We start from the raw sequence: 16686 nt of genomic DNA on the forward strand, positions 1-16686 counted from the left end.
TTCTAAGTGAAATAAGAAGCCATGGTGAGGCTTTGAGCAGAGGAATGGCATAATCCCATGTCACTGGGTAGAGAAAAGAAAAGAGGTGGGGTGGAGGGTGGTGGCCAGAATGGAAAATGGTGGGATTTCTCAGGCTGCTTGAACAGCTGTCCAGGTTGGGGGTGCAATATCTTTTTTTTTCCCCTCCTTTTTTTTCATTGTGTTTTCTTTTTAAAAAAATTTATGTATTTTTGGCCATGCTAGGTCTTCGTTGCTGCTCGGGCTCTCTCTAGCTGTGGTATGTGGGCTTCTCCTGTCTGAGAGCACGGGCTCTCTGGCACATGGGCTCAGTAGTTAGAACTCACAGGCTCTAGAGTTCAAACTCAGTAGTTGGGGCACGCGGGCTTAGTTGCCCCCAGGCATGTGGAATCCATCAAATTCATGTCCCCTGCATTGGCTGACAGATTCTTTTTCTTTTATTCCCCGGAGGGGGTGCACCATTCCTGGAAGTATTGCAATACCAGGTTGATGTGTGGAGTGTCTGGAGCAAGCTCCTCTTCCAACTGCCTGTTCCAGTTCAGTTCAGTTCAGTTGCTCAGTCATGTCCGACTCTTTGCAACCCCATGGACTGCAGGACGCCAGGCTTCCCTGTCCATCATCAACTCCTGGAGCCTGCTCCAAAAATCCATTTAATATATTGTCCTCAGATAGAGGATGTATCAGATATTAAAATGATAAGAACAGATGCTATACTTGATCTTAGCCAAAAGGCTGAAAAGCTACGGAAGACAGATTCTTAACCACTGGACCATGAGGAAAGTCCTTTCTTTTCTCTTTCCTGGCATCCAGTCCAATCACTTTATGGCAAATAGAAGGGGAAAAAGTGGAAGCAGTGACAGATTTTATTTTCTTGGGTTCCAAAGTTACTGCAATGGTGACTGCAACCCTGAAATTAAAAGACACTTGCTCCTTGGAGGGAAAGCTATGACAAATCTAGACAATGTACTAAAAAGCAGAGACATCACTTTGATGACAAAGGTCTGTACAGTCAAAGCTATAGTTTTTCCATAGTCATGTATGGATGTGAGAGTTGGTCCATAAAGAAGGCTGAGCACCAAAGAAGTGATGCTTTCGAATTGTGGTTCTGGAGAAGACTCTTGAGAGTTTGTTGGACTGCAAGGAGATCAAACCAGTCAATCCTAAAGGAAATCAACCCTGAGTATTCATTGGGAGGACTGTTCTTGAAGTTGAAGCTATAATACTTTGGCCACCTGGTGGGAAGAGCTGGCTCATTGAAAAAGGCCCTAATGCTGGGAAAGATTGAAGGCAAAGGGAGAAGGGAATGGCAGAGGATGAGACGGTTATATAGAATCACAGAGTCAATGAACATGAATTTGAGCAAACTCCAGGAGAGAGTGGAGGACAGAAGAGTCTGGCATGCTACAGTCGACGGGGTCACAAAAAGTCAGACACGACTTAGCGAATGAACAACACCAACAGGGAAACGGTAGCTTTATTGCTTTGCCAGGCAAAGGGAAACACACTAGGCTTCTGCCTCGAAAAACTGTGTTCCCTGATATCTTTTTTAATCTTCATAGTTACCCTACTTTTACAAATGAAGAAACTGAGGCCCAGAGACGCTAAGTAAGTCATCCGAAGTCTCACAGGAAGTCAGTGCAGAACCACCCTGAGGAGGTATTGTGGCCTGTGTCCCCCCAGACGCATATGTTGAAGCCCTACCTGCTCCCAACGTGAAGGTATTTGGAGGTGGGCCTTTGGGAGGTGATTAAAGTTGGATGAGGTCATGAGGCTGGGGTTTCCCACTTTGGGATCGGTGCCCTTATAAGAAGATATAGGAAAACTCTCTCTCCCCATGTGCGTGCATTGAAAAAAGGCCATGTGAGGACATAGTGAGGAGGTGGCCATCGACAAGCCAGGAGGAAAGTCCTTGCCAGGGACCAAATTGACCAGCACCTTTATCTTGGACTTCCAGCATCCAGAATGGTGAGAAATAAGCTTCTATTGATTAAGCCATCCGGTCTATGGTATTTGATTATGGCAGCCCAAGCTAACACCAGAAGTAGGCTAGATATTGTCCTTTGTCCCTCCAAATCCATGCTACTCCCAGATCACCCAGCCCTGGACCTTGAGGCCTGACTTGAAGGACTGGATCAATGGCTCTTGTGCCCTCCAGCTTCCAGGTGGGTGCTGCCAATGGGAGGCCCTGGCCTGGGGAGAGTGTCAGCTCCCTCCCTGATCAGCCACCATGGGCTGGCTGAGGCTGTGATCTCTTCTAAAGGCCACAGAGCCTGCCAGGCAGCCCCTTCTATCACAGCAGGTCTTGCAGGGGTCCGGTCACTGCCTCTTTCCCTTGTCTCTTTAGGGTTCGGGTAGGTGAGGTCTTGAGATGTTTTCATTCGTGTCTCTTAATCCTGCCAATAGTTGTTTTTTTTTTACCATATACATCTATTTATTCTTACTCAAATTCTCTTCCCATTTAAGTAATTATAGAATAGTGAGCAGCGTTCCCTGTGCTATGTAGTAGGTCCTTTTTGATTATCTATTTTAAATAGAGCACTGTGTACATGTCCGTCCCAAACTCCCAGCCTACCTCTCTCCCTGAGCACCCCCTCTGGTAGCCATAAGTTCCTTCTCTAAGTCTGTGAGTCTGTTTCTGTTTTGGAAATAAGTTCATTTGTATCTTTTTTTTTTTTTGAGTCTGCATATAAGCAATGCAATATCTGCCAATAGATTTTTCAGTAGCCCCTTCTGAAATTCTCAGTTACGCAGTTGCAATGAGCCATCTGTTCCTGCTGGGATCCTGACGTGTGAAAGGTCAGGAAAGCTTCCCAGAGGGGGAACATTTAAGTTGGGTTTCTGAAGGATGAACAGGAGTTAGCCTTATGACAGAAAATATATGATTTCTGTGAGATGTGTCTATAAATACTAAAATAGCTCACCAAAACTCCAAAACTGCCTCCTGGGACACTTGGAGCCTGGGGATGACCAGGTGGGAAATCACTGGCCCGGAGTCCCACAGGGCTGCACAGACCCCAGTTCAGGGTCCGTGGGAAGAGAAAAGCTGGGGACTGCATCCAGTGGCGGTTGTTTTTCAGTCGCTCAGTCGCGTCCGACTCTTCACGACCCCCTGGACTGCAGCAAGCCGGGCTTCCCTGTCTTTTACCATCTCCTGGAGTTTGCTCAAACTCATGTCCACTGAGTCGATGCCATTCAACCGTCTCATCTCACCCAAGCGGGGCAGAGACCCTGTCACCCTGCTTTGTGACTCTCCTGGGATGCTTGTGCTCTCAGAGAGTTGGTGGGATGCTGGTGGAAATTATGCCTTGGGAAGGGACAGCCCGTGCGTCCCCCACCCCCTCCTGTGGTCCATTAGGCTGAGGGGGACAGCTGCTTGAAAGATCAGGTTTCAGGACAAACAGGCCTACTTCCTTCTGCCTGCAATCCTGGGCCTTGGGACACCTGCCCAAGGCCCATCCTATCCCAACCCCTCTGGCCCGGCTGTGGGCCTGTCGTGCTCCTCCCTCCCTCCCCGCCGGCCCCAAATCCAGTCCCTCTCCCGCTCCCTGTCACCTCCGATTAGACAACGCCTGTTCATGCTCTTCAGAATCAGGCCTTCCCACCAGCTTGATCCTGCACCTGCCCAAGCCTACCCCTCCACCAGCTTCCATCTTCAGTGTCCCACTGACCTCACCCTGTGTGTCTTTGTGACCTTGAACCCACCACTTATTCCGGCCCCTGGGTTCTGCCAGCTCCCTTCCTCTACCTCCTGACCCCCATCCCTCTGGTAGTTAGCTGTTTCCCCTGCCTTGAAGGAGACCACAGACTCCAGACCATCAGCTGCTATCTTCATCCTCGAAAGTGAAAGTTGCTCTGTTGTGTCCGACTCTTTGCGAGCCCATGGACTGTCCATGGAATTCTCCAGGCCAGAATACTGGAGTGGGTAGCCTTTCCCTTCTGCAGGGGATCTTCCCAACCCAGGGACCAAACCCAGGTCTTCCACATTGCAGGCGGATTCTTTACCTACTGATCTTCCAATGAAGAGTCTAAAACTACCCCATATTATTATTCAATAATAACATAGCCACTGTTTTATTTTTCTGACGCTGGCACTATGTGATGAGCCAGGCTTCAAAATCACCCCATCAGGTAGGTGTGGTCATGGCAGTAGCTGAGAATTTGGGTAATTTTCCAGGCTGAGAAGCAGAAGAGGGAAGACTTAAATCCAGAGTTCTGTCTTAAAGTCCCGGCTCTTGCAGCTCGACACACTGCCTTGCTGTGTCTCCCCAGCGCTGTAGTTCTCTGTGGATGGGGTCCGTACCGGGCAGTGACCGTGTATCCCACACCCTGTCTGGCAGTTCTGGGCACACATCATGCCCACCGTCGAGTAGCTGCAAAGACTATTTAATACTTGAAGCAGATCATGCTAGCCCTCTGCTCAGAAACTTCCACAGTCTTCCCTTCCCACCCAGGACACAAACCACAGTCATTTTGATGGCCTTCAAGGCTCAGTCAGTCCTAAAGGATATCAACCCTGAATATTCATTGGAAGGACTGATGCTGAAGCTGCAGCTCCAATACTTTGGCCACCTGATGGGAAGAGCTGGCTCATTGGAAAAGACCCTGATGCTGGGAAAGATGGAGGTGGGGAGGAGACGGGATAGACAGAGGATGAGATGGTTGGATGGCATCCTCGACTCAATGGACATAAGTTGGAGCAAACTCCAGGAGATAGTGGAGGGCAGAAAAGTCTGGGGTGCTGCAGCTCATGGGGTCACAAAGAGTCGGACACAACTGAGAAGCTGAACAACAGCAAGGAGCTGATAGCATCCCGCTGCTAACAACCAGCAAGGAAACCAGATTCTGCATCTTACAACCGCAAGGAACTGAACTTAGAAACTCAAAGGAGGAGGAGCGGGTACATCCCAGAGCTGCTGGCAAGGAATGCAGCCTGACCAACATCTTGATTGCAGCCTGTGAGACTCTAGGTAGAGGACCCCCATGAGTCACATGGGCTGAGTTCCGACCCACAGAACTTGGAGCTAAAGAATTTGTATTGTTTAAGCTGCTACCTGTGTTGCATAGCAATGGAAAAATAATACAAGAAATATGTCCCAAATATTTCATGGGATGTACTTATACTAAACAATTATTATTGTTGACCTGTAAATCAATTTTAACTGGGTCTTCTATAATTTTGTTTGCTAAGCCCTAAAGCCCAGGACAGGTCACAAGGACAGATTATTTAGAGCTGGGCTAAGGAGCCACTCAAGATTCCCCAGCAGGCACGGAGCTCCACAGTCTGGAAGTGGTCTGCACACCCCTTGCCACCAGGGCAAAAAGAGAGGCTTCTAGTTCTGCTTAGAGTATGGACCTCTGACTCATCCTCAGAAATCTGGGGGCCTGGGAACACGATGAGGGGGAAAAAAAAATCACACCTTTATTTTCACAGTTCTCTAACTGAAACATGACATTGCTTTCAGTTAAGACTATCCATGGACTTCCCTGGCGGTACAGTGAATAAGAACCCACCTGCCAACGCAGGGGACATGGGTTCGATCCTGAGTCTGGGAAGATTCCACATGCCTCGGGACAACCAAGCCCGTGTGCCACACAGCTCCTGAGCCTGCGCTCCAGGGCCCGTGCTCTGCAACCAGTGAAGCTGTGCGGTGAGAAGCCTGCGCGCTGCAGTGAGGGCAGCCCCCGCTCACCACGACCAGAGAAAGCCACGCAGCAACGAAAGCCCAGCACAGCCACCAGTCACATTGAAATATGGCGCTCAAAACATGGAAACGTGTGACATAGTATTACATGTGCTTTTTATGAACACATTAAATAATAAGATCTAATAACTATCCTAATTTCAGAATGGCGATGGATGCAAAAATATTTCATGATATCAGAGAAAACTGCTGTGTGATTTCTCCTGATGGTAAAGTTATGGGTACTGATAACATGGATATTCATTTTTTTTAGTTAATTAATCAATTAACTTTGAAAAAAAATTAATCAACTAAAATAATATTAACTAATTGAAAAGAGTTAATTGGTTTATCTAAGAGGATTATCTAAAAGAATTACTAAAAAGAAAATTAACCAACTAATTAAAAGAATATTCATTAGTTTAAAAGAAGAGTAATTAATTACCTAAAAATATTAATTAATTAACTAAAAAAAGAATGTCTGTGTTATCAAAACCCACAGCTTTGCCACCAATAGAAATCACACAGCAGTTTTCTCTGATATCGTGAAATACTTTTGCATCCATCACCACTTTGGGACTACGATAGTTATTAGATCTTGTTATTTAATGTGTTCATAAAAAGCACATATAATACTATATCACATTTCTTCATGTCTTGAGAACTATATTTCAATGTAATTGGTTTCCTTTGTGAATCTATTCCATTTTTTATAAAAATGTTTTTCTGAGAAAGGCCTCTCAAGCTTTAACGGACCATGCCCAGGGCAAGAAAAAAGATCAGACCTTGGTAGAAGCACTGTTTTATAATGCAAAAGATGTCAGAATATCAGAAAGCCTGGGTTCAAATCCTGGCTCTAATGCTTGATCATTATGACAATAAGGGCCTTTACTTAACCTTTCTGAGCTTCACTTTCCTCACCTGTAACACTGAATTATTGGGAGAATTTAAGAAATAATATACACAAGCCACATCGCTCAGGCCAGCCCTCAGGAGATAAATGCTAGTCATTCAGCGTTAGTCACTCAGTCGTGTCCGACTCTCTGTGACCCCATGGACTGTAGCTCACCAGACTCTTCTGTCTATGGGATTCTCCAGGCAAGAACACTGGAGCGGGTTGCCATTTTCTTCTTCATGCTGCTGCTGCTGCTGCTAAGTCACTGCAGTCGTGTCCGACTCTGTGCTAGTCATTACTATTAACAACAATTACGGCCAAAAAAAAAACCCCAATAATTACGGCCAATAACTAATCCTAGCTTCACTGGGGGCTCCCCAGGTGGCGCTAGTGGTAGAGAGCCCCCTGCAGGTGCAGGAGATGTAATAAGATGTGGGTTTGATCCCCGGGTTGGGACTATCCCCTGGAGGAGAACGTGGCAACCCACTCCAGTATTCTTGCCTGGAGAATCCCACGGACAGAGAAGCCTGGCGGGTTACAGTCCATGGGGTCGCACAGACTCAGACAAAACTGAAGCGACTTAGCATGCATGCACAGCTTCATTTGTTTCTCTTTTCCTCGTGTCTCTGCAGAGCTGCCCCAAACTGAAGCGACTTAGCATGCATGCACAGCTTCATTTGTTTCTCTTTTCCTCATGTCTCTGCAGAGCTGCCCCTGGGCTCCAGCAGGGACCGTGGCTTCCTGAGGCCTCTGAAGGCTCTGCCCCACGTGGTCGCAGCCCCGTCCTGGGTCCCGCAAACCTCATCCCTAGCCCAGCCTGCAGGTCCCCACCGCTATCTACCCACGACTCCAGCAAATAGGACAAAAATGCACATCCACCCTACGGGGATGACATAGTGCCATTTGCTAATGAGAAACAAGTGGCCTGCTGTGCTCCGTGCGGAGGGAGGGGACACACTCCCACCGCAGCCCAAAGCCACATTGCCGAGGTGGCACAGGCTGACCCGGCCGGAAGGTGCCAGGGCTTCTCAGCCTGGATGTCTCCTTCCACCCCGAGGTCCCCGACCGCGCCCTGTCCTCTGCACCCACACCACAGCCCTTCCTGTGCTGGGGCACCGGACCCGCCCTGGGTGTGGGCAGGACAGCAGCCAGGCCTGAGTCACTGGGAGGGGACAGCTGGGTCCTGAGCTGTGGTCTCTGTGGGAAAGACTGAGAGGACAGGAGGGGTGCAAGCCCCTGCCTCCCACCCAAATCCCTGTGGCCCCATGTGGGGTGAGCTGGAGCCCTGGGCAGCTGTCTCGGCCCTCACCACCCTTCTCCTGTGTGCCCTGCGCTGCCCGCAACCACCTGTTCTCCCGAAGCACCAGCACCCAGCCTCCTCATCACAAGCCCCTTCTCTGTCCCCAGCATCACTCGTCCAGCAGGAAAACAGAGGGCCGCTCACTCACTCACTCCAGATAACAGGGCCGTGTGAGGACCAAAGGCCACTGCCCTGGACTTTGGGTGGAGCTGGAGACACAGACTGGAAAGGGGGACCGTCCCTGAGGCCACGTGGCCTGGCGTGTCTCTCCCCGGCCTGGCCAGTTGCCTGCCTGCAGTCCTTGCTTTCTGTCCCATGCCCAGACCGCTCCGTCCCCATCCTTGGCTTCCCACCCTGGCTCCTGCTACCTGGATCAGGTGTCCACCCCACCACACGCTGGGTCCCCGATCCTTTTGGATGCATTTGTTAGACATTGTGGCTTGGGGACCTCAGCTGCCTGTCTTAACAAGGCTTGCATGGCCCCCTGCGAAGAGGGGCGGATTTGAATGCTTGCAGCATGGTTTCCAGCACACTGCCAGGGACTCCCCCCACAAACTACTCCCATTTATAACTGCCTCCTTGGGCACCAGGTGGGAGCCAGCCATCCCAGCCCTCACCCCTGATCTCCAGGCTCAGAACCCTGTTGTCTCCTTTCAGCTGTCAGCACTGGCCCCGCCCACTCGAGTCCAGACAGGTTCTGGGCTAATCCTAACAAAACCAAGAAGCACATTAGTTTTAGGGGAAGGGTGTGGAACCATGTCCCCTTCCGGGGAAGCAAGAGCTCTGTCAGCCACCTCCCATGGGCTCTTAGACACCGTTCTTTCTAAAGAACATCTTGTGTGTGCGTGCTAAGTTGCTCGGTCGTGTCCGAGTCTTTGCGACCCCATGGACTGTAGCCCACCAGGCTTCTCTGTCCATGGGACTCTCCTGGCAAGACTACTAGAGTGGGTTACCATGTACTTCTCCAGGGCATTTTCCCAACCCGGGGATCGAACCCACGTCTCTTACATCTCTTGCGTTGGCAGTCTGGTTCTTTACCAGTGGTGCCGCTTGGGAACATCTTAGTTACTCCTTAGCTGCTGTTGTTCAGTCGCCGAGTGGTGTCCAACTTTTTGTGACCCCATGGACTGCAGCACGCCAGGCCTCCCTGAATCTGCAGAATCGGTATGTTTTCCATTTCACAGATGAGCACACTAAGGTTTAGCAAATTCTCGAGCTTGTCCAAGGCTGAGTGGGGGAGCTCGATGTCCAGCCGTGTCTGCTTGCTTCTCCACACTGGACACGCCTCAGCCTGCCCACCCACTGTCGTCCCCGAGCCTCGGCTAACTTGGTCTTGTCTCAGTTTCCCATTTGGCCTTTCAGTGCCTCCCTGGAAACAGAGCCTCTCCTGAGTCCTGTCCAGTCTGACTGAGGCTCTGACACACCACCTGATTCTGGACAGGCCCTCTCTCTGAGACCTGTCCCTGTCCCCCGGCCCCTGGGACCCTCTCAGAGCCCAGAGGGCCCCTGTAGTCTATTGGCTGACCCCTAGAGCCCTGGTGCTGTTGTCTCTTCTGACTGTCTTCCTGCTGGTCTGTTTCCTCCACAGGACTGAACCTCTTTGAAAGGCACTGGCCCAAGAGAAGGCTGATGCGCTGTATTCTCCTGGATGCTGGCCGTGTGACAGCAGACTACTGCCCCCAGGGCCCCACCCAGTGGCTGTCTGGCCAGCCTCTTCCTTTTCATCCTGGGGCCCATCGCTCTTGGGGACTGAGCCTGTGGGAGCCATGATGGTGGCAGTTTCTGATTCAGCCACCAGGTTCTGAGTCTGACGCCACTTCTCCTCTCTCCTCCAAGCAGTCCCATGGGGAGAGCCAATCCTGCCTGAATATCTGGGTCAGTAGAGTACCCAGGCCAACCTTGTTCAGGGGGTGGGCACCAGACCTGATCAGAAACAGCCGAGGACAAATGAAGATGAGTTGGGGAGGTAGTCTGGAAAGGCCTTTCTGGAGGGTGTGGCTGCAGACACTTGGTAGAGAGCAGCTGGCAAGAGCTGCCAGGCCTCCTGGGCAGGGAGGGAAGGAAGACCCAAGGGCAGAAGGGGGTGGGAGAGCCAGGAGACACCCTCACCTCCCGTGGAGCTGCCTGTTTATATTCCGTCTGCTCACATGGCCTTTTCCAGATGACTGGCCCAGCTCCCTCCCAGGCTGTGGTTGTCAACACCCTTCCTGTTGCCCCATGTCCCCGCAGAGGGACACTGCTGTCCATGATGGCTCTGCCATACCCACAGCCCTAGGAGAAGGACTGGGAGCCGCGAGGGCCCCGGGAAGGCAGGGTACCTGGATACCTTATAGCTCCTCCTTCTGGGGGACTCCTCAGCTTCTCTTTGCTTCTCTTGCGTGGCTTTTAGCTCTCTTTCCCTGGCTCTATTACTCTACGCCTATCTCTTCTCCAAAAGTCCAGGGAATGAGAGCTCTGGGAAGCAGAGACGATACACTCCCACACACAGTGAATGTCAGGATCAGAAGCTCGAATCCTAGGACTTTCCCCGGTGGTTCAGGGGTTAAGACTCCATGCTTCTGGACTCCTTCTACTCTGTTGGTGGAAATGTAAACTGATACAGCCACTGTGGAAAACAGTGTGGAGAATCCTTTAAAAACTAAAAGTAGAGTTACTGTATGACACTGTGATTCCACTCTTGGGCATATATCCAGAGAAAAACATGGTCTGAAAGGGTATATGCACAATACACCTCAGTGTTCATTGCAGCACTGTTTACAGTAGCCAAGACATGCAAGCAACCTAAATGTCCATCGACAGAGAATGAAGAAGATGTAGTGTACGCGCGCGCGCACACACACACACACACACTGGAATATTACTCAGTCATTAAAAAGAATGAAATAATGTCAGCTGCAACAACATGGATGGACCTAGAGATTGTCATACTGAATGAATTAAGTCAGACAGTGAAGTGTCATATGATGTCACTTACATGCAGAATCTAAAAAGAAATGATACAGATGAACTTATTTACAAAACAGAAAGAGACTCAGACTTAAAGAACACAGTTATGGTTGCTGGGGTAAGGGATGAAAGGAAGGGACAGTGAGGGAGTTTGGCATCGACATGGACACACTGCTATATTTTAAATGGATAAGCAACAAGGACCTACTGTAGAGCCCAGGGAACTCTGCTCAATGTCATGTGGCAGCCTGGATGGGAGAGGAATCTGGGGGAGAATGGATACATGTATATGTATGGCTGAGTCCGTTCGCTGCCCGCCTGAAACTATTACAACATTGTTCTGCGGCCGTACTCCAATACAAAAATAAGAAGTTAAAAAAAAGAAAAAGACTTTGTGCTTGCAATGCAGGGAACACCAGTTCAACCCCTGGTCAGGGAACTAAGACCCTGCATGCTACACAGCGTGGCCAAAACATAAAAGTTTTTTAAAAAGAATTAAAAAAAAGAGCTGCTTCATTAATTTTTTTTTTTTAATTTAAACCTATGTTTAAAAGAAAAAGCCCACATCCTTCTAACCAGTGTCTCCCAGAACCTAAGCCCCTCCTTCCCAGGGGCCTTCAGCAGGCAGGGAGCCATTCTGTCAAAGAGCCCAGAGCCTGGCTGAGCCCTTCCCTAGCCCAAGGCCAAGCTCCTGCAGTTCCCGTGCTCCCATCCCTTCTGGGACGGCCTTAGCCATGGATGCCAGAAGGAGATGAGGGAGGGCTGTCTCCACCTACAGCATGCAGGGAAGCACAAGCAGTTATTTCCTGGGAGAAGAAAAATAGAAAGGCCTAGAGACAGGCTGAGGAAAGACAGAGACAAAAATGACAGAAAGACCCGAGCTGGGGGAGACAGACAGAGAGACAGAAAAGCACCACGAGGCCCAAATTGACACCACATGGCCGCTCTGCCGGACCCCGGGGCCCAGCAAATGAGGTTTCGTGCTGAGTCAGTTGCCATGGTGATAAACACGCAGGAAATATCCAAGATAACTAGAATAGTGGCAATAACATGTGTTTTGGATAAAACCTCCTCCTCACCCCACTCCCTCCAAGATATTCATTGCATTTCTTGAGATAAACTTGGCTTTCGCACAGTCACCTTTCCTGAGAGGCCTGGGGTGGGGATGTAAAGGTCACTGGGTGAAGGGAACGGCTGCCTTAGAGAACCGGATGGATGGGAACTGACTTCTGCTCTGGAAAAAAGGATACATTCTGTGCCTCTCACCTCGCTTCTGCCTCTCAGGTCTAGATTTGGGTTGGGTTATCTTGCTCCAGAACAGAACGGGAGGTCATATAGTGAGTCTAAGGGTCAAGGTCACGTAGTGATTCTAAATGTGGGGGTAGGTACTGGGGGTTCTTTACAAGCCCCGAAGCATCCAACAGAAATGAGTTTCCATGGTGAGGCTACAGCAAAAATGAGGGACATGAGGCAGCGCTAGAGTCAAGCACCCCGGGAATGCTGGCACCTTCACTGGGGTGACTCCTGCCCTCACTTCTGAAAGAGAGGCAAGAATATCAAGGGGAAGAAGTGAAGAAGCAGGGACTTCTCTGGTGGCCCATTGATTGAGAATCTGCCTTCCAACTCAGGGGACATGGGTTCTATCTTTGGTCGGGGCACTAAGATCCCACATGCTCTGGAGCAGCTAAGTCCAAGCATCACCACAAGAGAAGCCTGCCTGCCACAACTAGAGAAAGCCCACATGCCACAACGAAGACCCAGCCAAAAAATAAAAAAAGTGGAGAAGCAGGGAAGGAGCATGGGATCTTTGGGGCAGGTGACCCAGAGAGAGAAAAGGACAAGCTTTGGCCTGGCAGACACCCAGGAAAGAGAGCAGGAAGTCCTCCCAGTGATCTTCGAGGGCTGAGGCCATCACCAAAGGCCCAGCTGGAGGGCAGTCAGCCCCTTCATCCCACGGACGATCAGGAGGGTGCCGATCCCGCCCCCATCTCTGGGTGGCCAGCAGAAAGGATCCAGGGAAAGAACCCAAGATTTCAAGTCAGGCCCTGCCTTTGCCTGATGCTTGCTCAGTCCCAGGCGGGCCACAGCTGCTCTGAGCGTTCTGGCCTCTGATGGGTGGAGCACAATATCAGTTATCTTGCAGGGGCAGGGTCAGCAGGAACAGGGGCTGTGGGAGCACTTGGCCCAGAGAAAGCCCTGTGTCCAAGCTGTTCATCGTCATGACTCAGGGGAGAGGAGTGGACGGGCTGGGGGAGAAAAAGTTCATGTGAGGAGACTTTCTGGTTTCTCTAATGACACTACACCCAGATTTTCCGATCTAAACAACCAGCTTCGATTGTGATTGCCCATCCTGAAAAGTCTCAGGAAAATGATCCATGATAGAAATGGGTTTGGGAATCGTCCACCTGGACACAAGGGACCTTGTTTGGTTTAAAGCATTCCCCTTGGGAATACCAGAACCACACTGTGCCTGGAGGGGGAGGGGGAGGGGCAGACACCAAGGGAATTCTACCTTCTGACCCTTGTCAGTGACCTGAGTCATGCCAGCCCCTCCTGCATTGAGGTCTGCACTGAGTCAGGTCTGGAAGTGGCCCTTAAATGACCCTCCAGGCTCAAATGAGGTGCATGGCACCAGCTCCCTTGGGAATATAGAGATCTCTCAAACCAAGACCAGATTTTCTTCCTTTTGGCTCTTGGGAGCCCACTCATATCCCAGATTCAACTCCTGGCTTTGGTTCCATGCCGGAAGGGAAGTGGAGGCAGAGACAAGTAGGAGAAAGCAAGAAATAGCTCGACCCTTGGGACCTCACTCTGGACTTCCCTCATGGCTCAGATGGTAATCTGCCTGCAATACAGGAGACCTGGTTTCGATCCCTGGGTTGGGAAGATCCCCCGGAGAAGGGAATGGCAACCCACTCCAGTATTCTTGCCTGGAGAATTCCATGGACAGAGGAGCCTGGCAGGCTACAGTCTGCGGAGTCACAAGAGCCAGACACGAATGAGCGACTCAATAACACTTTCCGTTTTCTTGAGACCTCGCTCACCAGTGACAGCCAAGCAAGAGGAGGGATTGTCTTCTGGGAAAGACTCTCGTTTCCCAGATCTGAGACTAAGGATCCTAGAAGCAGGGCCTGGCAGCCCCTCTCAGGTGACCTGTCAGTTGAACAAGCGGGAGAAAGGCAGGCCAAGGCTGGCCTGGACCCCCACCCAGCCTCCAGTTCCAGGAGGGGCTGGCAGGAGGTCTTCAGGGGGGCGGGGGGCACCTCCCCCACTGGCTGCCTTCTCAGTATCTGGTTTCACTCTCTCCTCAGCTTTTTCCACACTGATTCTCTTTGGCCTGGGGGTGATTTTTCCAGCTCTTCATCTGTTTCTATGTGGTACCAGCAAGAGAGGCAGCCTCACTGGCAGAGGGCTGACTCTGTGTGTGAGTTTGTGTGTGTGCTGGGGGCAGAGGTGGGTGGTGGGGTGATGGGTAGGAGGAAGGAGAAGGAATTACTAGCCCCGGGCTTCCCTGGTGGTTCAGTGGTAGTGAATACACCTGCCAATGCAGGAGACCTGGGTTCGATCCTTGGTATGGGAAGATCTCATATGCTGCAGAGCAACTAAGCCCATGCACCGCAACTCCTGGGCCCACTCTCGAGAGCCTGGGAGCTGCAACTGCTGAAGCCCCTCTGCCCTGAGCCTGTGCTCCACAACAAGAGAAGCCACCGCAATGAGAAGTCTACCCCCCGCAACTAGAGAAAGCCCGAGCCGCAACGAAGACCTAGCACAGCCCCAAATAAATAAATATAATTAGTAGCCCAGCCTGGCAGTCCTGGCCTCCTCTTCAAACACTGTCAGGAAAGCCCACAGGCTATTGGGAGCTAGAGAAACCTGGAGCCTGGAGAGGGCAATGTACCCACCTGCCTTCTTTTCTTCATAATTCCTCTGGGTTTTTGAGACGAATTGGGGTAAGCCATAGATTGCACAAGAGCCTTAACCTGGAAAGGAAGAACTCGGTCTCTCTTTCTTACCCGACAGGCTCAGCTGGGATCACAGCCCCGACACCTGTGAGCAGAGCACCGAGACACAAAGCCTGCCTGGAACACGCTGGGGTATGGCGTCCATGATCCCGGGCAGGGGCGGAGGGCAGGCATTCACTCCTCTCTGTTTGCCAAGGAGGTTTCTCCCGGGGGATTAGCAGGGCCTTCCTGCCACCCCTCCTTGCTGGTGTAGGAGCCAGAACACCAGCCCTGGCTGCCAGCCAGCCTGTGTTTGGGGGGCCGTGCTCCCTTAGAGACTTGAGCAGACGCACTGCTGGGCCTTGGGGCAGTGCTGAGGGAGGGAGATGCCTCTGGGGAGTCCTTGGGGCCACCCAGCTGGGAAGAACCAACTCTGAACTCCAGCCAACTCTGGCTTCTTGGGGAACAGGCCTGCCTGGCCTGTAGCCGATGGCAGATAGGGTCTTGGGAGGGTTTCTTGTTGGTTTGTCCCCTTTATTTCTCTCTCTCCTGAAGTCAGAGAACCTGTGGCCAATATATAACCTGGAAGATGGACGGACGGGGGGCGAGGAGGCTGTGAGCCTCAACCTCACACAGATGCGTTACCTGGTGCAGAGGCTGGTCTAAGCTCGGGGTAGGGGTGCGGGGGTGCTGTTAGGCGAGGAGGGAGTGGGGTGAGACCAGAGCAGCGGCTTGGTGCTCACAGGCCCCAGGGGATGGGAAGCAGCTGGTGTGTGTCTCCAAGTCCTGGAAGAAATGACACAGGGCTGCAAGGAGACTCTGAAATCACTCATTCTACAGACGAGGGACCAGGTGAGGCCCAGGGTGGTGAAGTGACCTGCCCAAGGTCCGTGGAGCCTAACTTAGAATCAGTTATCCTGTCATTACACTCCCTCCCCTCCTGCTTCTCCTCCACCTTCTCTCAGGACCCTGCCACCAGGAGACCCCCCAGCACGAAGGGAAGATCTGAGTGCATGCTCAGTTGTGTCCAACTCTTTGCAACCCTATGGACTGTAGTCCATCAGGCTCCACTGTCAGATTCTACAGGCAAGAATACTGGAGTGGGTTGCCATTTCCTCCTCCAGGGGATCTTTCCGATCCAGGGATTGAAACTTCGTTGGCAGGCAGATTCTTTACCACTGTGCCACATGGGAAGCCCTGATGGAAGATGGGGGATTAGCAATTCTATCCTGCTTGGGCGGAGGATCCCAACAAACTGGTAAGAAAGGCACACCTGAGCCAGTGGGCCTGAAGGGGGCGCTGTCAAACCAGCAGCACCCAGGCCTGGGCCCCTTCAGAGTAGCCCCCAGGACCAGCTCCAGTTGTTCAGAGCCTGCACTTGTCTCTCGCCTTGTCCTTCCCTGCACTCTGCTAAGTAAACAAACACGGCACTCAGGCAGCTTTCTGCTGGCAAACACCCCTGACTTAGCAACAGCTCCTAGAATAAATAAACACGCTGCACGCTTACGCACGCCTGTGCTCCCTGCCGTCCGCAGAGCCCCCATGGGGCCCCGGCCCTGACAAGCTACCTTCAGCCTTGTGACCGACACTGCCACCGTCCCCCAGGATGCTGGAACATCAGGGGCCCTGGTGCCTGGAGACCCAGCCCCCAAGCTCCATAGAGGCTGGCTCTGGCAGCCCCAGCCCCAGCCTCTTCTAAGAACCGTGTGAGGTCAGCCCTGAGGGTGGCCGGAATATGAGGGCACCTTCAGGATGATCTAGAAACTCTTTTAACTAATGGGAGCCCTGGGAGAGAAGACAGCTTCTCCAGGATCTTAAGAATGGGCCTTCCCTGGCAGTCCAGTGATTAAGATGCTGAGTTTCTAATGCAGGGAGTAAGGGTTTGAACCCTGGTCTGGGAACTAA

At 51.5% G+C, this 16686-nt stretch overlaps 1 non-coding gene across 1 annotated transcript; it reads right to left on the reverse strand.

Moving 5' to 3' along the window:
• Positions 1 to 564: 564 nt before the first annotated feature.
• On the reverse strand, positions 565 to 762 carry LOC112585350. Its single transcript, XR_003109819.1, has one exon. It is a non-coding gene; the product is annotated as a U2 spliceosomal RNA (small nuclear RNA).
• Positions 763 to 16686: the final 15924 nt, after the last annotated feature.

Source organism: Bubalus bubalis, chromosome 5, assembly GCF_019923935.1.
Source record: "Bubalus bubalis isolate 160015118507 breed Murrah chromosome 5, NDDB_SH_1, whole genome shotgun sequence".
NCBI classification, from domain to species: Eukaryota; Metazoa; Chordata; class Mammalia; order Artiodactyla; family Bovidae; genus Bubalus; species Bubalus bubalis.